Below are 13,889 nucleotides of genomic sequence, written 5' to 3' on the forward strand. Positions count from 1 at the left end.
GCAGCAGGACCACGGCGACAGCTGGAACCAGATCTTGGTGGCAAAGTTCTCCAAGGAAATACGCTGGGGGAAAAAACATAAAGACTCCGGGGAGTAAACTCCCCAGAAGCTAGGATTAGTAACAAGCATTTCTGCGACGGGATACACTCAAATAGTAATAGTAATTGTAATAGAAAGGGAGAGGAGAGAGCAGCTCTGTGTGAAAGGAAGGAAGGAAGTCCCCCGGCAGTCTAGAACTATAACAGCGTAACATAACCTTCCTATTTAACTGCAGAGTGGTTTTTTGATGTAATTGCTTGATTTTGCTTTTTTGTAAAATGATATCTTTGCTCTGGTAAGGTCACCCTGCACGAAAGGATAATACAGCTGTTCTATTCGTGATTCTGAACAAATCCCATGAACAGATGCCTTAGTCAGTCTCTCAGTACTTCTACCATACCATGTTTGTGGCTTTCACCCTCAAGTTTATTTGTTCCTACGAAAGATGTAAATCTTTAAAAGTCACAGATGTATTGTTTAGTACAGTACTGTATAGTTTCAGCTTGAACCAGTCTATAGCCCTGCTAGTGGTTCAGTTAGCCTCAAATATAGGGGTGTGACAATTTCAATTTTAAATCAAAAATCGATCAAAATAAGCTTTCTTAATTGAAATCAAAAGCATTATCAGTGATTCCCCATCATTTCCTTATCTCTTCACCCCCACCTACATGAAAAAAATGACAGACACAGCGTAGCTTAGCGGCTGTTAGCATGCAGCTAAAGACACAGGGTAACAGGTTAGCCTGCAGCTGCACTTTTCCAGACACCGTGGCCACTGCCGATGTTGGAGATGACGGAGAAACACCAGAACTTGAAAATCCTCCCGCTTCCCTGAAGTTACCGTGTGGTAACATTTTGCCTTCCCCGTGAGTGAGTTATGGAAACAAACAACCAAGGTGAAGCATGTGGTCTCTGACAGGATTCCATGGTGCATCTAATGTGCATCTCGCTAAATTAATGGTGCCTTCAATTGCACTTTGTTAATTTTGATAAACTCAAACTGTTACAAAGGCATTGCTGTCTCTGTTAAAACATTTTTTAATTAAAAATTGAATCGAATCATGGATTTGGATAATCATGATAATCAAATAATTAAATAGACAGTATAAGATTATAGTTAAAAGCAATGGCAAAGTTTCTAAATGAAATTGGGGGAAACACTAAACATGACTTTGGGATATATGGGTTAATTTCATTTACATTCATATAGAGAGCTATAGACTGCAGCCTTGATACAATGCTGAACTTTGAGCACAGGCAGTGCAATTGCTATCCAGAACAGAAGTCATAATAGTGCTGCAGAGTGCAGTTTATAGAAGTGGGATGAAACCAATTGTATGTAACACCCATGAAAACACAAGGGCACTTTGCCTGGTGTTTAAAAAAGAAAATCATAGAAACTCAAAGTATTTTGAGTCAAAGCTGTCCAGCATTCACGTAGAGTGGACTTCTGAGTGGGTGGTTGGAGAGACACACACTGTTGTTCCTGGGACTCGTGTGTCAATGTACTGTACCCTATTATGCTTTTGCCAGGGTTGTCTATTATGTCTATACCAGGGATGTGCATGCTCACATGTTATGAATCACGTAAAGGCTTAGTCTTTGACAAATACAGTAGATAAAGGTTCCATTCCCTGAGAATGCTCCTGAACCACAGGCAAACCTTTTAGAAAAACATTACTTATAATATAATGGAAGTACATTTCCAGGATAAAGCTCACCTTCTGCTCTCTGTGAATCGTCGTTCTCAAACTCCCTTTGATTTGGAAACAACAAACTTCGAGCTAGCAAGCTACACACTAAAAAATAGCCAAGTTTGAAGAAAATGTGGATCGTGCAACAAGGCAGGCCTGCTTGGTTCTTTCGGGGAATGATTGTAAAGACTTACAAAGAATATGTTTACAGCATTCACTCTCTAACTGGGACGTTTTGGGACCAATTGTTTGGATTGCTGTGGGTGAAGTACACACGGCAATATACTGGTACAAGCCAATGAGGTTTAACCATGTATCAGCTAATTTAAATAGCTCACGTTACTGTTTTGTGTGAACATACATATTGGATGTGGCGTTTTTCGTTTGCGGGGTGCAAATGCTCCACCAAAACAAGTTCCTTCCAGAGACTATTTAGCAGAGCCACCGTCGCTGCATCCGGAGCTTAGCGCAGCCCAAGATGATTATGATTGGTTAAAAGAAATGCAAACAACCCAGAGTTTTGTTTTTTTGTATGTGTGGTGTAGCCAGACCTACAGACTACATATGATACAAATGTTGATATAACCAGCTAAGAGTGATAAGACTAAAGTAGAGCCAATAATCCAGAGAGGTAAAAAAAATGTAAACGTCCATCCTCCCTCTAAATCTAGCTTTTCCTGTGCAGGAGTTTATCCTGAAATGCATTAGGGGAGAGGAGGGACATACCGTGGATAAGTCGCCAAACAACCTTTTAAACTGCAGTCAATATTAACTATCAATAGCATATTAGAAGACAATCATGACAATATGGAAACTTCACATCCAACTAAACAATGTTCTATACACTGCTTCTTGGACTGTATCATGTAGAAGCTGTGTGTGTGTGTGTGTGTGTGTGTGTGTGTGTGTGTGTGTGTGTGTGTGTGTGTGTCAGTCAGAGTAAATGCAGCCCATACAAAAACCAGGGGGTACTGCATGCCTATCATGTTTCTGTGATACACATCTCTGTGCATTGGGAGAACATAATCCTGTATCTGATACGGCGTGCAGTAATGGCTTGTACCTATGGTTTACTCAGTTAGATAAAGAGCATTATGAGAGACTCACTTAGCCACTTACCCAATCACTTACTGTTGTCCAAAAAATAACTTCAGTAATGCTTAAACAAGTGGAAAAACAAATAGCACTACTACTGTGTGTGTCCATGGCATTTGTGCAGTCTGATGGAGGTAGTGTTTGAACAGGAATATGTAGGAGATTCATATTATACCCGTCATCAACAACATTGAGGATATGGTTGCTGGCCTGTAAAGTAGCCTCTATGGTAGCCATTTGTTAGGCTTATGGATTCTCTGTGTCTGATGATTTATGAAAATGTAAACAATTATTGTTTTTATAGCTTAGTATTGTAGGATACCATAACAAGGTATGTGTATAGGACCCTACATGTTATCATAGGCCCAGTTTATAATGCAACTAAATTATATACAATAAATATAGTGGGGAGTCCCTGCTCTGTCTCTCTTTCAGGTTAGGGGTCCTTGGCCTAAAAAACGTTGAAGACCCATGATACCCCAGAGAGCTGGGATGATTTTGACCTTGCAACCACACCGATCAGCGTCCTGTGAGGAGTTACTGGCAGCTATGGCCATGGTTCAGGTGTGTGTGATGGCTGCAACTGTTTGCTCAAAACAACAATGGCAGACGTGACAGGGGGATGGTTCATCCAGTGTGCCCACCCTTTCCCCAAACACTTTCCAATGACAACCTTTTGGATGGTTCTGCGTAACATACCATCTGCCACGTGTTGGTTGGGTCAAAAGAGCCAACAAAGAACAGCGCAGCTTGGGTCAAACTAATTTGAACTTGTGTCTGTGTTCTAAAGGAATGGCAGCGAGGAAAACAGATTAATGGTTTACACCTACTTCAGTTTGTGTGGCTGCTGCTTTTCTATTTAATGTCGCTGCCTTGAAGACTATTAGTGGCTAGACATTCCACCCTCCAGCCATAATGAACTGAAGAGGTTTTACTCTAGTAACTCTAGTTACACAGGCTCTCTTGTGTGTGCTTGCTAATATTGTAGTTTGTACGGCCCTCATTCCCTCTTAACAGTTTACATACAGTGTACTTAAAGTCCGGAGGACTATGGTTAACTGCTCCTTAGATCTCTGCAGGGTAAATCCAGCTAGCTAGACTATCTGTCCAATCGGAGTTTTCTGTTGCTAAAACTACTTTTGAACGTACACATGATCCACCAAAACAAGTTCCTTCCAGAGGCTATTTTGCAGAGGCACCGTCATTGCGTCCATCGCTTAGCACCGCCCAAGACGATTGTGATTGGTTTAAAGAAATGCCAATAAACCAGAGCACGTTTTTCTCCCATCTCGGAATGCTGTGTGGACTAGCCAGACCTTCCTCTGCAGCACTGTGGAGGATGGTCTGGCAATGCGAGACTAGAGCCACCCCAAACTGCAGTCAGCAGCTGTTCTCCATGTGAGCCGAGGTGTACAGATAGAGTGACAACATTCCTGTCAGCCATTTTTATTGGGACTCTTTTGCATTGGACTGAAGAGACTATTTTAAATCGTATAACCTTTTAACTTATCTAATATCCAATAAAGCAGGTTTAAAACGCCCCCAGTACAAGGTGTTCTTTCCTCCAAAACCACACTTACATTTGTTACATTAAGGTCATATCCATTCAGACTTGGTCTCTTTCCAAACTCCGACTGTCAGGGCTCCAAAATCGTTGAACCTCAGTTATCTTAGTTTTTTAACTTTCAGTCCTAAACATTACCTTTTCTTCTTAATGTATTGTGTTACATTGACTGATAAAAGAAAATATGCTTTTGGCTTGACCTATGCATCAAGAGGTTTGGATGTCAAAGTCAGCTAATCAGAGTTTTTTTGTGTAGAAGTGATTCAGCAGAGATGGTGTTTTGCCAATATTTGGGCCTCCCACTGTCTCCTTACTCCTCACATAAGTTTTTTTTCAATTGCAGGCAATTCAATGTTTTTAAGCTTTCTATAATGTTGTGTTGGTCTAAATTTAACAAAGATATTTACTATAGTCTGTAGGATACGTCTCTGCAGCACCACAACAGAGCTCAACAGTGACCTCCTGCTTTTTTAACGGCTCTCGATCCATAAATGTTTTTCCCCATTCAATTTTTCCATTGCCATTTAAAAAAATTGCTTATATGAACAGTTTTACGTCTGGAACCGAGCCAACCAGCTATGAGCATAATTGTGACCATAAAACATTTGATTCGGCACAAAACAAACATTTTGAAAGCGTAAAAAAAGGCAAAGGTACAAGAAAGAAACTATACACTTCAAAGGTAGAAGCTCACTTTAGCCATTTGTGGGTGGGGTAAACACTTCCATGGTACCAGCGAGTTGGACCAACTAGAGACATCGCTGTTACGCTTGGGATTGTGGGTAGTGTAGTATTTCTCCATGAGATTGCGAATAACACCTGCTTTTCTTAAAACAAGGTTAATTTCATACAGACTTCTAGCTTCTAGAGGAGCAGCAACTTTTCACAACCAAGCAGCTCGTGGTCAGTCTACCTCGGAGGTTTTAGACATGTCTGGCTCATAATCAAAATCCTTATGGAGAAAATCACATGGGATTTTTACTTCTGAAACTACACTGTTGAGCTCTATATTTTCCACCATTTCAGAATGGTTTGACACATTTCACCTTTAAAAAATATTGTTAAAGGTGTATTATGTAAGGGTTAATGCCCGACGAGGTGTCCATTGTCAGGTATTAATGGACGACGGCGAGGCGTGAACCGTGTCCTACATCACTTTTTAATGGACACCCTGCAGCCAATCAGAATCGAGTATTCACCCAGACCATGGTATAATGTTAAATATCCCCATGCATTTTGGACATTGCACTAATCCATTTTGCGATTTCGATAAAAGTGTGATTAATTGTGCAGCCCTAACCTCAACTCACTCATATTGTAAATACGGACTGCGATGGTTCAGCTCTTTGCTCTGATTGGCATTTCTTTAAACCAATAACAATCACATTGGGCGGAGCCACGGTGCCTCTGCAAAATATGGAAGGAACTTGTTTTGGTGGAACATGTGTACGTTTAAAAGTAGTTTTAGTCGTGCAACAGAAAACTCAGATTGGACAGATAGTCTAGCTAGCTGTCTGGATTTACCCTGCAGAGATCTGAGGAGCAGATAACCATAGTCCTCACAAATCCACCGGAGGTTAGAACACCAACACAAAGGAAGAAGAAGGGGACGGACATCCGGCCGAAAATGAGGGACATCGGGCGGAATTTCCGGCAGCACCTGAACAATCCCGGAAAATGAAACGCCGTCGATATAGACTAGGGCTTCACTGATACACTTTGAGCCAAACTGACCTCCATATTCATGCCCAAGCATGCACAGTGTGTCTGTACGTGAGAAACAGTGTGAGATAGACTTGTGTGTGTTTGCAGCTTTGTGTGATTAGGCGTGTGTGTTCATTGTAAACCTTACTGTTGACTGTTCTATGTACATGTGTGTGCATGGCAGTGGCTGCTGCTGACGGCGGGCACTCATTATTATCATCTGCAGCTAATTGAGGATATCACAGCTGTGCAAATTACACCTGACCTTTGTGTTCACACACACACGGCCTCTAGCACAGCCTCTTCAAGCGCGCGCGTGTGTGTGTGTGAGAGGGGTGTAAGGGAACAGGGAGGAAAAGTAAGCAAAAAAATTGTGCTGTCTTTGGAAAATACTAAAGTCAGTGCCTGAAAAGTACAAAAAGTGTGTTCTTCTGGAAACGAATGACTCAACTTTCAAAGGACAAGCAACTTGAAGTGGACGAATGATTCACAACTTTCATTATTGTTGTTGTCGCAGCAGTTTAAGTTAAAGTTTTTTTTCGAGCTGTTTTTGTTTGACATCTCCGCTACAGAATAGGTTCCTCAGACATGAGCAAGAAAATTTCATGAGTAATAAGAGAATAAAAAAACCTACTATGTGACTGACATTTAAAAAATCAAATGGGTTTCTTTGTGAAACCCTATTCATGAAGTGTGCTACGTTAACTGATCTCGGCAGACTTTTATTCGCAATTATTGTTTTAAGAAAGGTTTCCAGGAAGAACATTTAAAATGGCTTTCTAAAATGATTCTGCTTCCAATCAGCTCAGGTTTAAGTTGCATTGAAAATGAATTGATTTTGCTGTGAAATTCCACCATCATTAAATCCTGGTTACTATCTTTTTCAATGCAGGATTTTGGCTCTATACCATCAGAGATTTTTTTTTTGTCCTTGCACATTGGCTGGACCTGGTTCTACTTCACAACCTACAGGAGCTGAAGCAGCCGCCATGCTCTTTCCCACCAGAGCGACTTAGCCAGCTGCTGTGGCTAAAATGATCTGTGCCTGTCACGCTGTGACTCTGTGCCCCAACACACACACACACACACAGCCATCATTTCCCGGTGAGTCTCCAGCAGCATGGTGAGTGCATGGCTGGCATCACTGTGGAGTCCCAGTTTAAATACAGATGCCACGGTGTTCAATCCTGTGGCTTGCCTCTGCAGCAAATGTGTGATCATTTGTATCTGTATTTGTGTGCATACGTGTGTGCCAGGCTCCACACACCAGCGAGGGGATTAAAGATGCCCTTTCACCCCCAGAGGATGCAGCTACTCAGAGCCCCAACACATATGTGACTGATCCATCATTTTATTGCAGTCATATCCTCCTCATCTTCCTCTTTATTTCACCATTTTGTTCTAATCTCCTCTTCTCCTCCTTTAAGATTCTATGTCCTTTCCTCTCTCTCCCTCTCTGATGTGCTAATATTTGTTCACGCTTATCTTTTCTCATCTCTTTCCTCCCTTCTCTGTCTTTTACAGCTTTGCTTTGTGCATGGGTTGTTCCTATCGCAATCCACTCGTATCCCATTTTTTATTTTTCTCTTTTATTCCCAGTATCAGCACTATCTTTCCTTCTTTTTACATCTAATGTCACATAGAGGGGAAGATAACAGAGGCTGAGATGATTTATGTCTGAAACCAGCTCTCCATTGAGCTCCATTGATTTTCCAGTTTAGTGAAATGTCATAGATGTGTGATAGTAATCAAATCATACATCACAGGGTGCTGAAATGTCACTTTAGGGGATATGACAGATCTACTGTGCCCCGCGCCGCAATCTTTCTTCCTTTTGCTCACACATTTGGATGGGAAATGTAATAAATTTGCACTATAATTTGCACGTTTCTTTCACATCCCTCCTGCAACGTAAGAATGTGTTTACTAGCTCTATATTTGACTTTGCAGCCATAACTTCTGTCTAAGATGAAAGAACTGAGGGACGTGTCAGGATAACTGCTAGTTTTGGGAAAAGAAGGTCTGAACAGAATAAATAATACTGTTTGTGTCAGAGGTTTTGGGTCAGGTGGTGAAAGGCGGCGGCATCTGACCACCCTGCAATCAGTCGGGACAAAGAAATTCTGGCACACGGCAGAGAAAAAAAAGAGAAAAACAGCAGAACTGAGACAATTAGAAGTGATTTAATGAGGTTTTTTTTCTCTTTCTCCGTCTCTCATGCACACACACACACACACACGCACACACTCACACACACACAGACACACAGTGCACGTGGAGATGAGCTCAGCCTTGCACCCTCATTTAGGCTGAGACAAGGTGATAATTAAAGTCGCAGCCTTGGCTCTACTTGCATCTGTGGTGTGTTTGTGTGTGTGTGTGTGTGTGTGTGTGTGTGTGTGTGTGTGTGTGTGTGTGTGTGTGTGTGTGTGTGCGTGTGTGTTTGTAATGCTTTAACCGTGACTGTGAGACGAGTGTGTGATACATCTGTTGTGTGTGGATTGCAGTCACTGGGGATACACACTGTAAAAAATAAACCATCTTCACAAATCATTTCAAGTCTGATTCAAGTAATTCATAAATTGAATTACAGGTGTTTTAGTACATTTTAATTTAATTTATTTAGAGGTTGTTGTTGTTTTGCTGTTAAAGGATAAGGCTGTTCATTTTCTATTCTACTATTTATGATTCTATTTTTCATCAGTGCCAACAATGTGTTTGTCCTTGTCATACAACTTTACTACCATGTCTGTGGCATGCAGCACCAAGCCCATTGCTACCTAGAGAAAATGTAAACACAAATGTTTAGTTTCATTTTCTATAAAGGCTCAGTAATTTCCTAAAACAGCTTTACAGGGCTCTGTAGTTAAATGACACCTTACTCAACAGGAGACAATACTGCTTTTCCTGGGGACTATTTTCAGCAGCGGATTAATACATGTTTGTTGCTCTGCTGGAGCTGCTGCCCGCTCGACCTGACCCCCACGGGTAAGCGGTTGAAGATGGATGGATGGATGGTGCTCTAGTGAGTATTTGTGGCAGCAGGACTGTGTGTGTGGGATTGAGTCCAAATACACTCCAGTGTGTGTGTGTGTGTGTGTGTGTGTGTGTGTGTGTGTGTGTGTGTGTGTGTGTTCATGGTAATGAAGAAACATGCCCAACAGATTCTCACTCCCATCTCCTAAAACACTGACCCTTCGTCAGGTGCCTTTGTCGTTGTTATCAACGCTAAAAGTCTCCTTTAGCGTCATATACATTATCTCACAAATGGGAGATTTAACATAGGGGTGGACTGACTTTTGTTGCCAGTGGTTTAGACATTAATGGCTGTATGTTGAGTTATTTTGAGGGGACAGCACATTTATACTGTTATACAAGCTGTACACTTAATACTTTACATTGTAGCAAAGTGTCATTTCTTTAGTGTTTTCCCATTAAAAGATATAATGAAATATTTACAAAAATTTGAGAGGTGTACTCACTTTTGTGAGATACTGTAACGCGCTTTATCTTGGTTGGGACTATTGGCGTCCCTTTTGACACAGTTATGTTAAGGAAAAGGTCGTGGGTGGGCTTACGCTTCCGTGACACGCAGGAATAACGGCACGGTTGAGATGGTTGAGAAAGCGACTTTAGGAAACATGCGGGACACGAACCCCGGTCTCCTGCGTGAAAGTCCTGTGTTTCAGGACTTACCCACCACCCTACCAACCTCCCTACGCGAGTGAGAATGGGTTGACATGCCACCCAGTGCAACCGTTTGCCTCATTGATGTGTTTTTTTTTTGACGAGTTTTTAACACAGGGAGAAGATATATGAGGCTTTGGGTACACACAATACTTGTTCTTACATGTATTGTTGGATTAGTCTTTTCATAGAGTTGATGTCAGAAACACATAGAGGGCGTTTCTTCTTGTGTCCCTGTGAAACGTCATCTCGTGTTGCCAAAGTACTGTCCCAATACACAAGTTCCCATTTCGCCAAGAACAGTTAAAATTCCCGGATGTATTCTTGACACGCCCATTTACCGAGGATACATCGGTTGGTAACTTGTATGAACTTCGCAGCACCTGTATCCCAACATTCATTTCAGCATTCAGTGATGGTTGGACTTCCAGTACATAGACAGCCCAAAAACGGGACAATTTTAACAATTTCTGCCATCTTATTCATCACTAAATTCACTTCTGAGAACATTTTAGGCGAGAAATGAACGGTTTAGATTTTGGATATAGGCAGTCTTGCGAAAATCTTTGCCGAACACATGTGGTTAACTGTCTTTTCGGAGTTAAACTCAACAAGCACACACGCACACACACACACACACACACACACACACACACACACACACACACACACACACACACAGGAGAGCTACCTATACCAGATAGACTGTATATTATTAGTCTATGAGATACACGCGTTTCTTTTCGGTGTATTTGTTTTCTGATTTATTAGAAGTTGAGTTTCAGTCTTTATGATAAATGAACAGTTGTACATAAAGTGGTAACCTGCTATGACATGTTATGTAGACTAAAGGGGAGACACCAACCTTTATAATTTGAATTTCTAATTTACATCTCCCTGGGCATATACAGTGCACTACAATAATATAGAAATGATAATTCCACATAACACTAATAGGAACACATAGGACACACCAGTGCATATGCCTATTTATTTGTTTAATTTAAACTTACTTAAACTTATATGGTAATAATAGTAGGGATCGCGTTCCACTCTTTTGAATAAGTAAGGGGTGTTTGAGCTAAACCATAAACAATAAAATTAAAGCTCAATTAGCTTAATTTTTCAATATTATTGCAATAGTTGTAGTATTATGAGGTTTTCTTGTCCGGAGATTGTTTTAATACAAAGTGGTTATATTGTTGTGGTTTTTATATCTAGCTGGTATTTTGGAGCCTTGCAGGTAGCCTCTGTGCTGGGGGTGTTGAGCAATAACAGGAAGAAGGCATCGTCTCAAACTGTTAAAAGAGTTTTCTGAGCTTGTGAACTTGCGAGTTAATTCTTCCAAGAACAACCAGCAAGAACGTTCTCCCCAAGAACACAAGTCCGTAGTTTGCATTCTTGGTATTGAGAAATGCCCAGACTATCTCATCTATGTAAATACCTTTCATTTACATATTGGGGAATTCATCCTGCGTTGAGCACAGAATTCTTACCCTAAAACATCGGCGCTGTTGGGCAGAAACCTTCTATCCCAATATTCTTTTGTCATTTTTAGTTTTTTTTCTTAAATCAGTGCTATTGGTCACCCTTTGCGTCTGTCTGTGTGTTTTCACAGATATTTAAACAGTGTCAAGGCGGTTTCATCTGACGCTGTCTGAGGTAAATAGCTCAATAAAAGCTCTTTTTTCATTGCCTGAAAAACGGTTTGGGACATACAAGGTTTTCACCTGACAGCAATGATATGTATTGCGAGGTGAGTCAGTGGGTTAAATCGATTTTACTTGTTTCCTAATTACCAATTGAAATTGGTTTTGAGTACTTCCATGTATCACTGCCTGACTGATCAACTCTATTTTAGGATGCTGTCACTAAATATGTGAGAAAACCCCAGTAAGGGGTTGCTAAGGTTATAGACAATGTCATCATACACACCAAACCTGAAAAGAGTTCAATAGAGTCTGTGGAAATGCTTGAAGCAAGTGATCCTATTCCACTGAAGAACATTTTTGGGCTTTGACTTTTTTGAAATAGACTTTTTTGTTTGCTGTACATAACTCAATAAGGCCAGTCTGCTCCTCTTCTCCATACACTGTAAAGCAGGTGTTCTCAAACTTTTTTCAATAATGTTCCCCCTTTGAATTGTGTTTTTAAGCGGCAATCATTTTCGGTAGAAAAAAAAGTCTATATAAAGAGGAACAATACATTTACTAAACAACTCCCTTGTAATTGAAAAACATATAAATGCTAATGGAAAAAAGGCGTCAAAAGCTTTGAAAAAATGATAAAACCTTGGAAAAAAAACAGTAGAAAAAATGAAGGAAGGAAGGAAGGCAACACTAGGTTGACAAAAGTAACAATTTATTTTCTTTTAAGCGTCAAACTTTGAAAAAAGAGACAAACTTGGAAAAAAAGTGACAAAAATGTAAAAAAATTACAAACTTCAAAAACAGCGACAAAAACTTTAAAAAAAAGACAGTAGAAGGAAGGAAGGAAGGAAGGAAGGAAGGAAGGAAGGAAGGAAAGGTCCAAAGAAGGCGACAAAAACAATAAATATAAAGAGGTACAATGATCTGGTATAACTGAAAACCATACACGTACCCCCATTTGAGAAACACTGGTGTAACACATACAACCACATGCACGCACCAACCAAAAGGTATACAAAAATGCATCATCATGAGACAAAAACATGTTTCAGGAGGGAAGAATTAAATGTATATGCTTACATGCACTATTACATCTGTGAATTAATAAACTTAAACACCCACTCGCGTGATACTGCTGAGTTGGAGAAGCGGTCTGGCCGACTCTCTTGGGACACGCCGAAACACAAACACACATGGACCCGAGTGAAAATAAAGGCAGAGAGAAAGAAACAAGCAGACTTCTCCTCTTCACGAAAGAAAAATACGTGCATTCACCTGGAATTGGCGGGTCTACACTGCAGTGTGTATATTATTGCCGTCCATTAAAACAATCACGGCAGCAGAAGAATGTGCCCAGCGATTTAGTGTGATCAAGCGGATGGGTAATGATCCATATGTCCGACACATGGGACACCTCACTAACCACTTTATGAGCTGAGACGGAATCAATGAGTGTGTGCTTCTCTGTGTGTGTGTGTGTGTGTGTGTGTGTGTCTGTCTGTGAGTGTGCAGTTCCCTGTGTGTGTACATCTGTCGGTGTGTATGTGTGGAAATGTTTTATGTGTGTCCACGCGTAAAAATGTCTTCGTAATCAAAATGAGGGAAAAGACCAATAGAGCAGTGGGGGGGGGTGATGGGGGGTGATGGGGGAGGGATAAAAAAAAATTGGTCAGCAAGGATACTGACGGAAATCCTTTTCACGTTCCTGTCTTGTCAGATTTGCTATACAAAATATGAGCTTAAAATGGAACTCTCAGCATTATTGCATGTTGCAGTAGCAGAAGTAGCAGTGCTTCGCCTTCTGAGAATATAGTTCCCAGTATGTATACGGTTAGAAGATGGCTGTGTCATGTGACCTTGTTATTTGTATACCGGAACATGTTGGAGTTATTTTGTTACTTATTGGGAGCAGAAGGCTAGATGGAGCCGGTTACCTCCAGGATCTGTGCTAAGCTAGGCTAGATCGAGCCGGTTACCTCCAGGATCTGTGCTAAGCTAGGCTAGATGGAGCCGGTTACCTCCAGGATCTGAGCTAAGCTAGGCTAGAGGGAGCCGGTTACCTCCAGGATCTGAGCTAAGCTAGGCTAGAGGGAGCCGGTTACCTCCAGAATCTGTGCTAAGCTAGGCTAGATGGAGCCGGTTACCTCCAGGATCTGAGCTAAGCTAGGCTAGAGGGAGCCGGTTACCTCCAGGATCTGAGCTAAGCTAGGCTAGATGGAGCTGGTTACCTCCAGGATCTGTGCTAAGCTAGTCTAGATGGAGCCGGTTACCTCCAGGATCTGTGCTAAGCTAGGCTAGCGGTGGGTGCGTCAGACAGAGTTACAACACTCACGGAGATGAGAAGGGTATGTATGGACTTATCTAACTCTGGGGGATACGGTGAATAAGATAAAGTCCCAATAAGTCGGTGTGTTCTTTAAGAGGTTTTGTGGCACCATAACGTCAACATAATTCCAC

The sequence above is a fragment of the Perca flavescens genome, chromosome 11 (assembly GCF_004354835.1).
Source record: "Perca flavescens isolate YP-PL-M2 chromosome 11, PFLA_1.0, whole genome shotgun sequence".
Taxonomy (NCBI): domain Eukaryota; kingdom Metazoa; phylum Chordata; class Actinopteri; order Perciformes; family Percidae; genus Perca; species Perca flavescens.